This window comes from Canis lupus, chromosome 3 (genome assembly GCF_011100685.1).
Source record: "Canis lupus familiaris isolate Mischka breed German Shepherd chromosome 3, alternate assembly UU_Cfam_GSD_1.0, whole genome shotgun sequence".
NCBI lineage: Eukaryota > Metazoa > Chordata > Mammalia > Carnivora > Canidae > Canis > Canis lupus.
In genome coordinates this window covers 57,907,506-57,919,690 of record NC_049224.1, presented here as the reverse complement: position 1 = coordinate 57,919,690, position 12,185 = coordinate 57,907,506, and positions in this window count along the sequence as shown.

Sequence of the window (12,185 nt, the reverse complement as noted above, 5' to 3'; positions counted from 1 at the left end):
ACGACATGCTGTATGGTTCTATGCATATGACAATCTTGAACAAGCAGGGCAAGCAAATCGGTGGTTTCCCGGGGCCGGGAACGGACAGTGAAATATTTCTGAGGGGATGGAAATATTCTATATCTTGATCAAGCTGGCTGGCAGTGATGCAGGTGCCAATACTTGTAAAAAACCTGCTGAACTGAAAATAAAAAGCCCCACTTCGAATCGTATACTTAAAATGGGTACATTTTATTATATGTAAATTTTACCACTGTAAATTTGCTTTTTGAAAACCAGCCAGCTTCATTTCTTCAGCAGGAGAAAAGCTAGTTCTCCATGCGTGGGTTGGCAGAGGGTAGAGCAGTGGGAGGGGACAATGTCCCTGCAGGGGACAGGCCTCCGTGGCCCTGGAAACGCTGTGTACCCCGCCTCCGCTGACCTCCCCAAAAGGGTGCGTCACAGATGAAGAAGGTAGAATGTTTGTACCCCATCACCCTCTGGAACCCTAGCCCCGCGGGAGCAAGGTCCGGGGGTCCTGGGGCGGGAGGGAGGCCAGGCGAGGTGTTTCCACCGCCTCTGCTGGCAGTGTGCAGACCCCCGTGGGCAGAGCCAGTTACACGGGAGCAACCGAGTCCAGACGGAGCTGCGGTGTGGCCTCCCCTGCCCTCTCCAGCATCCCCACGTCCAGCCTCACGCCAACGCCATCAGTGCTAGCTTCAGATGCGCCCCTTTCCTGGGCCTCTCCTGCCCCTGCTCCTCCCCACAATCCGTCCAAAGCTGCCAAGTGTCTCTTAGAAAGTAAACTAGACTAGACAACTGTTTAAAACCCTTCAAAGCTTTGTGGTTACTTTTCAGAAGAATTCCAAAGTCCTTCCTGTGCACTTTGAGGCTTCCTGCCAGGAGGTCTGATGCCTGCTCCTTCTCACGAGGGGTGTTCTGGCCACCCCAGGCTTCCCTTGCCTCTGACACATGCTTTCTCCTGCCTCAGGGCCCTGGTGCCTGTTGCTCTCTCTTCTTAGCTGTTCTCTGCACTCTTCACTTGGGCCACACTTCAGGCTTCAGTTTAGAAGCTACGTCCTGCCCCCTTGTGCTCACATGGAAGCGTCTGATTTTTCTGTTTGTAGACCTTGTCCTATTCTGTGATTATACACGTATCCCTGTGATGATTTGTTTCATGCCTGTTGCCCTCACTGCATGTCTTAAAAGACAGCAACAAGGGTTTGCTCCTTACTGGGCTCTTGAGGCCTAGAACCATGCCTGGCACATAAGAGGCATAAGTAGATATATTCCTCAAATGGGTGGATGAATGAACAGAGGGGTGTTTTAAAGTACAGGTTTTATGATTTTTTTAGATATGGCAGGGCCAACAGATCAGGATTCAATTGCCATTGAAAAAACTGTGTGTTATACTCACAGATCTCGGGAGAGCAGCACACATGGGGGCCATGCAGGGAAGCATCAGGCAGGAAGCAGGGGCCATAGGGGGAATTGGGGCAGGAACCTTTCCTGTGGCTTCCAGAGGAAGGAACAGGTGAGGCAGCATAAGAAGGCTTGAGATTGGCCAGTTTGGAGAACCTCACCCATCCTGGGCAGAGCAGGGGCTGTCCTTGGGCATTGGGTACCGGGTCCCAGGGGATCAGGACAGGCAGTGGCCCAATGCAAGAGGCAGCTGGGGATGGTGGGTTCCCACTCAAGAGATACTTGTTTACTATATCTAGGAAGGACCTGGCCAGCCCCAGAAAGGGAAATCCCTGCTGCATCACAGGGGCCTTAAGATGGCCAAGCCTCAGAACACAGCACACAGAGGCTGTGAGTGACACCAGGGACAAGCCTAGTACTTGACTGGAATAAATTCCCCAGAGGACTGGTCCTTCCATTATTATCACACGCACAAGCATGTGTACACACACACACATAAATTACACCTGACTGTGTCATAGTAGGACTAGAGACAGCAGCTGCGCCCGGAGTAGGGTCACTGAAGGAGGTGCTCCCAGCATGGCTCACCACCTTCTTTCCAGAAGCAGAATGGACCTTTCTTCCAGCATTATCAATAACAGGACCTGCCTCCCCAGCTGGAAGCTGGTCAACTCCCCAAGGGCATGGGCCTCTATTTTAGCAAAGCCACCCACCCAGCCAGAGCTGGAGCAGTGGTGTCATCCCAGTCCCCGGGGGGAGGGCAGTACTGTGCTCCACGCCCACTGGGCCTCTCTCGCAGCCTCAGTTACCAGAAAGAACCCGACTTCGGTCCTCCCAGGCGTGGGGTATGGGTCAGATTCTCACCTGGAGACCACAGAATCTACCCCAGCTGGTTTGAACAGAAAGGTATTTATTAGGGGTTCAAGGCAGACCACAGAATTGCTGGGGAGCAGATAGAGGAATGTGCCTCCAGGAAGGACTCCCCCAAACCACAACACAGAACTGCATGACCATGGGCTCTTCTGTGTGCCCATGATTGAGCAGATTCAGAAGCAGGGAGCTGGCCCCTAAACCAGGCAGCCACCAGCAGCCACCAGCTCCATGTGGCCTCCCCCACATTCCTCCGCCCATGTAATCCAACATCACATGCAGTCCATCTGGGTGATAGCAAGGCACTCACGTCTTGTACCCTATGGGAGTCTGGGAAATGCCATTTTCAGCTCTAGCCTCTCCGTAAGAATGGATGTGTGTGTATTCATCCATGTGTCTACCACACACTGCTCGGTTCCTTTCACTGGGCCTGATGTGTGTCTCTAAGGGACCAGATACATTTGCTTAAAAAAAAAATGAACTGTTGGACAAAATTCTGTCCTTAAATCTCAGTGGCTATGGCTCTACTCCCCATGATCCATCCTTCTATATGCTCAAGGCCATCTCTCTGGACATTGAAGTTCTCTACCCACTGTTGGCAAACACACATGGCTTTTTAGAGCACAGAACCAAACATTTGCCCAAACTCCAGGTAGACATTGGGAGGCTGTGGTTGTGGCTGCTTATCTAGTACATGATCCCATTTCCTAGCTGCCAATGAACAAATATGACCTGCTGGGCCATCTCAAGAGGCTAGGCAATTGGTCTCGACTTTCTCTGTCCCTTGAAATGCATGAAAAAGCCCTGTAACCTATAAGACATGCAGATGAGGAATACCTCATTGGTATCCTTGGGATTTACCTGGAGATCCCTGCATTCAAATCTTGAGTCTCCCATAATGTGTGTGTGTAATTCGGGGCAAGTCATTTAACTGCTTGAGATAGCCATTTTCTCATCTATAAAACAGGCCTGGTATCAACCACTTCACAAAGCACTGAGAAAAGCAAAGGAGACGATGTACAGTAAAACGCCACGCAAACTGGTAAAGTATCAGCCAAGCAAGCAAGCAGGCTACGTCTCGAGCCAACACCCATGGATGGATCGGGCCATCTGGAGAGGCGTGTTGAGAAGGGTTCTGAGTGCCACTGGGAGGCAGATTGCTGGCACTGGGAGGGTGTCACAGACATCACACACTCAACGCTATCACTCTACATAAGTGGGTACTGTGGCTGTCATCAGAGTGACAGAGTGTTCTGGAGCAGCCTTGGGACAATGGAACTCCATCGTTAATGAAGAAAGAGGAAATCTCTTGAAAGATATCATGGCTTGAAGAAAAAAGTGATTTATTTTCTTGGACGGACTTGATTTCCCAAGCAGCAAACCCCAGGCAGGGCTGGGGGAGGGGGCAGGCACGGAGCCGACCCTCCAGCTCCTTCTCTGTCTGCACTGTGAGCCCCTTCTCCAGGCTAGGCCCTCTTCTCCACCCGTGACACAGACTCCCAGACAATCCTGTCTACTCCTATGGCTGCAAATACCTCCATGGAAGGCTCTGTCCCGAGGCTCCCAGGCTCAACCTCCGCTAATCCAACTGCTATTGCACATTTATACTTAGTCTGTTGACTTGCAAGCAACAGAAAACACCTTTGGCAAACATAAGCAGAAAAAAATTCATTTGAAAAGAAATTAAGGGGCAGCCCCGGTGGCGCAGCGGTTTGGCGCCACCTGCGGCCCAGGGCGTGATCTTGGAGACTCTGGATCGAGTCCCATGTCAGGCTCCCTGCATGGAGCCTGCTTCTCCCTCTGCCTGTGTCTCTGCCTCTCTCTCTCTCTCTCTGCATCTCTATGAATAAATAAATAAATAATCTTAAAAAAAAAAGATATTAAGTAGCTCCCAGAAACTCTGAAAGGGCAAGCAGACAACACAGCAAAGAACAGGATCGAAGATCATGCCACAGAACTGCCACTAGAGGACTCAGGCACCGTCTCATGGACGTTGAAGAGTGCGAGGAAGACGCAGCCAGAAGAGGCGCCACTGTAGCCTCTGACACTGGCCACTGCCTCCCTCACTGAATCAGTTCTACTTGGCTGCAGTTCACAGTTAACCTTCCGAATCAAAGTGTTGGGGAGACATGTCTGGATGTCAGAGCCTCAGTCACGTGTCCGTGCTTTGGACTCAGGGGAGTCTGAGAAAGCAAGTCTGGATTTTTGGCCATATGGTGGCAGGTGGGCTCTGCCTCAAAGTTTAGAAGGAGGTTTGGATGCTAGATGGTACTCTGGGGCCAGCCATGGTGGATAAGAGGCACATGTGTGTCCTCCTGTCTCCTTTCTGTTCAACTCTAAGGCCAGGAGATGGTGGAACCACAGGACGGGAGGACCCTGGATCCCTAAACCACTGTATTGACATGCCATCATGCTGACCAGGAATGTCTCTGTACTGGACCATCATGGAGACCCAAAAAAATATTTTTTAATAAGAACTTTTATTGTATTAGGCCACTAGCATTGTGGAGCTTATTTCTCAGACCAGCTAGTATTACCCTAACTTTCACGGTGGCCAAAAAGAATTTAAAATTTCCACTTCATGTTCTCAATGGGTAGCTCATATTTGCCAAGTGATCCTCTTTATCCCACACCTACACACCTGCTCTCACTTTTATTTTAAATCTCCCCCACTCTCAGTCAGAATCCTGGTTGTCACCCTCCATTCTTCCATCTGCCTCACTCCTGACATTCAACCAGAGGTCAAATCCTGCAGATTCTTTCCTGCCAATCCTCTCCTAAGCTTTCCCAGTTCTACCACTTTGGCTTATACATAGATTCTCACCTCTTTCCTTCCTTGACTCAGTCTCCTAAATTGGTCCCTACCATCACTATGCCTCGGCTCCAGTTCATCCATCCATCCATTCATCCATTCATCCATTCATCCATTCATCTATCCATCTATCCAACTATTCATTCATCCATCCAACCAAACATCCACCAATCCATCCATCCAACCATTCATCTCTCCATCCAACCAACATCCATCCATCCACCCACACATCCATCCACCCATCCATCCAATTTGTATTTATTAAATGCATTACCATGTGCTAGGTAGAGTAAGCACTATATAATAAATGAGTCTCTGACACATATGATTGTGAGGACCAACACTAATGAAATAGTCCCCCTAATAAATACATAATTATAGGTTCTATGAAAGAAAATGACAGGTTTTTATGAGAGCATCATAATGGGGCCTCAAACTGGTCAGGGGGCCAAGGGAATCCTTCCCTGTGCAGGTGACCTTTGAGCTAAGGTCTAAAGAACGGAGGTGGTAAACCAGCAGGGGGGTAGAGGAAGGGACTAAGATCTTCTGAGAGAGGGAATAGTTGAACAAGGAGGAGCAGGCCCTATTTGGGATCCTAAAAGTCCAATGTTGCATAGGAACCAGTCTTTTTTATCATTGTATTCCGAGGACATAGCAGAGTACCTGGCATATAATAGGTGTTTCCATAGTCTGTGAATGAGCCAAGGAATACTGAATAAGTAAAAAATGGGTGATGGGGACAGATGGACACGCAGCTGGAATTCATAGCATAGTCTATAACTGAGAAACAGAGCTGCAGCCTCCTTGATGTCCTACCGGTCCAGGTTTGCCACCTCCAACGCCTGCTGAACCCCACGGCCACAGGTGCTTACATACATGCATAGCACATAACACACTGGATGTCTCGACTGGTTATTGTCTTACTCCTCGCCATAATGAGGTCCATGGGAACTCATCCTGTTTACCAGTATAACCCAGCACCCAGCCCATCGCCTGCAGAGGAAGCATAGCATATTAATATTTAATGTGTTGGTAGGCACAGCAGGTAAACACCAAGCATCAAAGTCAGTGGGGAAGGAGAGGGTGGAGTTGGGGGGTGAGTAAAACACAAGTCAGCTGTGAGCGTCAGTAGGCATGGAAGGGGCTGAGAGCCAAGGGGAACGCACGCATGCCCCTGGTGTTTGAGAGCACGTGGGGAGCCAGGACCAGAGATAGTAGAGGTGAGCCAGGCCATGGGTGCTGGGGACTCAGGGAGGAGCCACAGGGCGAGCCCATGTCACAGTGACAACACTCTGGCTTACACCTGTCAGGTCATGCCATGGCCCTCAGAAGGAAGCACGCACACCTGACACTTGGCTGTCTCTCTCCCGCATTACAGCTCTGTGTGTCTGTGTGTGTCTGGGCTGAGTTCCCCCGGGACACACACACCCTGGGGATGGGGAATTCCCTTTCTATTTGCCTCTGTATCCTGCAAGTGCTCTCTTACTGGGATGCAGCAAGTGTGTGCTGGGGGAATGGATGGCCAGCAAGAGCGAGCATAGGACCTGGCCGTCAGACCAGCTGGTGGGGAGGCTAAACAAACAGAACCTTGGCCAGGAGGCCAAGCAACACAAAGCCCCAGGGATGACTGTGAGGTGCTGTCTGAATGCTTCCTGTTTGCTTGCCTGAAACCAGACTTCCTATAGTGTCTATTCCGGTCCTCTCGTTTTGACTTTTCATCCTTCAGAATGAGCAGCTTCTCCATTTCCTTCTGCCCTTTGGCTCCTAGTTTCTGCAACAGATGAACTGCATCTTCGTGCATTGACTGAGCGCCTAGCCTGTGCTGGGAACAATGTCACCAGACCACAGGTTCTGCAGGAGAATCCAGTGGGGAAGATAGCCAGATGATAAACACGCATAATCTAGGGTGACAGGGGAACAAAGCACCCCCGGGATTCTGGGAGTAGATGCCTAAACCAAAATCATGTATTACTTGACCTCTAATTTTTTTCGGACTCCACTTCCTCATGTAAAAGAGTGACTGATGAACCAGAATTGGAGGAATTTGGGTCAGAGATGCTGCTAACTACTACTTGTTTCCCAAACAGCCAGCTGTGTGGTCCTTCAGAGCTGCTCAGAACAGATACTAACCCTGCAGCATTCGGAGCCCAGGTACCCAGCCTGGGGGCTTCGCCTTGAGACCACCAATGACTTGAGGGCACGCGGCCCTCCTTGGTACCTGGCCATGCCTCACGCCCAAGTGCCGAGGTCCTCAATCCTGGGACCTCGTCACTGTCCTAGAGTGACCAACCACCCCAGTTTGTCCGGGACCGGTTCTGTTGTGGATAAACCGGGAGAGCCGGTCACTGCAGTCTGAGCAGTGTGCTGCACCTGCCGGTGCACGCGCATTCCGGGGCAGCCGGTCTGGGTGGTGGCTGGCCGAGGGGGCGGCGTTCACAGAGGCGTCAGAGGATCCTGATGTCAGCACCTGCCCCCCTCTGATCAGCAGCTGGCCAGCCCCAGTCCCGGGATCCAGGCCACGGAACCTGCTGCCTGCTGACTCAGCCATCCGGGCCTGCTGAATCAGGCCTCAGGAAGGCAGGAAGAGCAGCTCTGAGCTCCCGAGGGAGGTGGAGGCCCCACTGCCCCGGGGCTGCATCGCTCTGCCCCAAGTGGTCAGCTCGAGGCCACTTCGTGGGGAAGCAGCTCAGTGATGCGGGAGCGAGCAGTGCTTGGGCTCTCGGTTCAGTGGGGTGTAGAGACAGCCCTGACACAGGCCATGAACATCCCCTGTCAGCTCTCTCCTGTGGCCATTTGGACTCAGAACCCCCGGGTCCCTCCCAGGGGCCCACGGGAACACCCATGTGCCTGGAGCCCTTCCCTCTCTGATCTTCCCACCCTGAGGGGACTCTCAGATCTGCCCTCAGGTGGCCTCACCTTGCTCCTGCCAGATTCCCATGGCCCAGCACTGGGCTTCCAGGCAGACCTCCGGCGTGTTGGCTGCCCAGTCACCCCGGGTCTGAAGTCTGGCAGCCGAGGACCCTGTTCTACTTTGCTCCTCCTCTGGAAAATCTGTGTGTTGACTTTCCTGAACCTTTGAGCTGGCAGGTCCTGGGGGTTCTGTTGCCACCCCCACCCAGCTGTACCTTCAGGGTCAGCCAGCCGACCAGGCAGAAAGAGGGAGAAACGCCAGTCTTTCTTCCTCTCCTTCCCAATGGACACATTTGTCATTAGCGTGCCTGGGAGTCCCTGAGGGCCGGGCGGGGGCCTGGTGGAGCCCTCTGGGTCACAGAGCCTGGCCTCCCACCCGGGCACACTGATGACATATGGGACTTTAGCCTTTGCGGAATCTGCCCTGATGGAATGTTCGCTCCCTCTCCAGAACCTGGTTCCCGGCTGGGTCATGCCTGCCTACCTAGGACATTCGCCCTTCATGTTCATCTCTTAGAAGGAAGCGAACCCCTTGTACATGCTGTGTTCCCATGCTGGTCCCCGGGATGCTGGTGAGCTTAGCAGGCATCTCTAGGGTGGGGTGACAGCTCTCCTGAAGGGACTGACCATTCCCCCCCAACTGTATCCAGCAGGGTCCCAACAGAGGGGCCACTCAAACTAGGATAACATGAGGAAGATGTGTTTAGGAAGGGACTCTTGGCAGGGGGTGGAGGGTGGGGGGATGGGGAGTGGGGGAGGCGACACACCACAGGAACAGTGCAGTGACCTGCTATAAGGAGTCGTAGGGAGCTTACAGGGCAGGCCTGGAGGGCCAGGGCAGGGAACCTGGAGGGACTGGCAAGTAGAGGTGTGTCCATAAGGACTGCTGAGGGGCTTTCAGAGACGCTCCCCACCCCCAGACTGCCAATGTTGGGGTAGGACACCAGGCGGGGTCTTCAGGAGAGGTTCCAGGGCCACTGGTGGCACGTGCAGTACTGCAAAGCAGAGAAGCTGGGCAGCATCATCGGATCTGAAGGCTGAGCTTAGAGCTAAGAAAGCAAAATCAAGGGACGCAGGATTCAGGCGGCTGCTGGCCTGTAGCAGGGAGGCTGGGCTGAGTGCACAGATGCCTGGAGAATTCCTGCAAAAGCAACGAGCCATGGTGCCTACTGCCACCAGTCTGTGGTCCAGGCCTGTGATGCTTCCCAAGAAGTTTTTGCTGCCCCAGACCCAGGACCCATTTCCCGAAGGAGCAGATGACTCCTTCCTCTCCCCCCCACCCCCCACCGGGAGCTTGTTCTGTCTCCCTGGACTCCTCTGTGTCCCTGTTGGCTCCGAATGGTGACCCTGCCCCGAGTGAATCCTGGTGGTTGGTGCTGCTCAGCTAAGTCTCCTTGTCGGGGTCCGGGGCCTTGTTCTGGGGGCCCACCCACTTCCTGATGAGTTTACGATCCAAACCAGTGCTTCCCAAAGTGCAAACTGCACAAAAAGATCTAGGGATCTTGTTATGTGGCAATATTAGCTAGTAGGTCTTAGAGGCTCAGAGGACAATGCACTTCTGAGCAGCTCTCAGGAGATACCAATGCTACCTGCACTGGCAAGGCTTTACCCTTCTTGAACTTTGGCTGGGTCAGGACCACCCAGAGTACATGTGGAGACACAGAGGCCCATCTATCTGCTCGCCGGGGCCAATGAGCATGAGCAACATTTGCTTGGTACAGGGAACAGGCTTGTGTACTTGGGTTGCCATGTGAGGATGGTTCTCAAAGATTCAGAAACAGTTCCTTGCCTGATGGGAAGACTGTAAAATGGTGAGAGAGGAAGCAGCCCGGAGGGAGGCCTAGGGGAAGTGCAGTGAGGCACCTCCCGTCCCTCCCCATCTCCTCCAACCCTGCAACCCAGCCGGGATGCACACAAGAGCAGCAGCACAACAAGATCAGTGTCAAGACCAGGGTGCAGCACCTGCCCTGACAGTCCCCATCTGAGATGCGGCCAGGCTCCTTGGCCTGGACCTGGCTGTGTACAAAGCCCTGGAAGGGGATTGGGGTGACTTTACGGTCCCCTACGGTGCCCCCTCATTCTCTCCTCATGGGACCCCTCTGCAAAGCTCCAGGGCCCTACAGGTGAAGGCTATCCCCACTGCCCAGAGTAGGGCTGAAAGACTAGAGCCCTCAGGCCAAATCCACCTCGCCACTTATTTTGTAAATAGTTGCTCTGGAATGCACCTGGGCTCATCTCTGGTTCTCTGTGGGGAGGAGGGGTATGCTCCCCGCCCTGAGCCCGGGCACATTCTGGGGTGTCATACCGAGGGCTGCAACCAGGCCCGGGAGGCTCCCCTACAGTGCCCAGGACGGTCCCCATAATGAAGACATATCCAGCCTAAAGTGTCCGTAGGGCCCAGACTGAGACACCTTTACAAATCATCTGTGGCTGCTTCTGAGCCACAATGAGACAGATGGGGACCTGTGACCAAGATTCTAAAATGTTTTCTGTTTGGGCTTCATATTACTCAGGGCTCTCCAGAGAAGCAGACCCAACAGGGTGTAAGTGTGGGTGTGTGGGTAGAGAGACAGTGTGTGCAAGAGACAAAGATATTTATTGAAGACATTGGCTTCTGTAATTATGGAGGCTGGTAAATTCCAAATCTGCAGAGTAGGGTGGCAGGTTGGAGCCCCAGGGAAGAGCCTATGTGGCAGTTCAAGTCCCAAGACATCTGCTCAAGAATTCCCTCCCGCTCAGGGGAGGTCTGTCTTTGTTGTATTCAGGCCTTCAATTCATTAGATGGGGCCTACCCACATTACTGAGGCCAATCTGCTTTACTCAAAACATTTAAAGCTTTAAATCCAAATATTCAAAGCAATATAAATGTTACTGTCACCCAGAAACATCTTCACAGGGTAATAATGTTTGTAATGTTTGACCAACTATCTGAGCTCCATGGCTCGACCCAGTGGACACATAAAATTAACCATCCCGGGCTTTTGTCAGAACCCTGTACTGGAGCAGGCCCAGAGTCACACCCTCTCCAAACCAGAAGACGTGCCGGCCTGGGCCCATGAGACAATTCTGGAGAAGACATCTCTGTACTGCGCTCAAGGTGGACATGATTATGGGGGTAAAGAGGAAGAAAGCACAGCCACTGGTGATGGTAAAGCTGGGGGCGCCCCTCCATGACCCAGCTGACCCTTCCGGGGGAGAGTCCACCCTGACTGTGCTGACTCCCAGTGTGGACATAGCCTTGATTTAGGACACAATTCCACAGACACTGCTGTCCTTTGTCTCTGGAAATGGCCCTTTCAGGCTGAGTCAGGGCAGGCGGACCTGTCTCGCTAGATGGCAAGCCAAGGCCCAGACCAGTGAGCTGACTCACTGGCCAGGGAGCCGGGGGTTGGTGGGTGGCATCTCCCAGTTCCCAGCTGGAGTCAGAGCTCACTGCAGGGTGACCAGCTACCCAATTCTTCTGGGCCCAAGGGGTTTCCTGGGAGGCAGCACTTTAGGTGTAAAACCAGGAAGCTCCTGGTGGAACTGGCCATCCTGTTTCATCTCCTCTGGAAGTCTGACCTTGATGGTCACCCTAGCACAAAATAGAATAGGATAACCAGGATCGCAGGCCACATGGGAGCCTCCCCAAGGGCAGTGACCTGTGCTCGCTCCATGCAGCTTGGAGAGGTGAGGAGCAAGGAGCCTTGGGTCCTGGCTGCAGGGGGCTGGTCCCTGGTGGCACCCCGTGTGGCGCAAATCCATGCTTGGCTGTGAGCAACTCCATCTCTAAAAGTACCATCTCTGAGCACACCTCACATACTATTAAGAAAACTGAGGGGGGCCTGGGTGGCTCAGTCTGATGGACATCAGACTCTTGATTTCAGCTCAGGTCATGATCTCAGGGTCATGAGTTAGAGACCCACGTCTAGCTCCATGCTCAGTGAGGAGTCCTCTTCTCTCCTTCTGCCCCTCCCTCCCCTGCTCGCACATGCGCTTTCTTTATCTAAAATAAATAGATCTTTTAAAAAATTTGAAAAGATTACACTTTCTCCTACCATCAGAGTAATAATCATTCATAATCTTAAACATGGAAAATTCAGAAGAGGAAGAAAAATATTTAACATCCAATTTCCACTAAGTTCTAGTTCTTCTCAGATTTGTTTTCCATGCACAAAGTTATCATTTACTTTCACCAACCAGTGACCATACT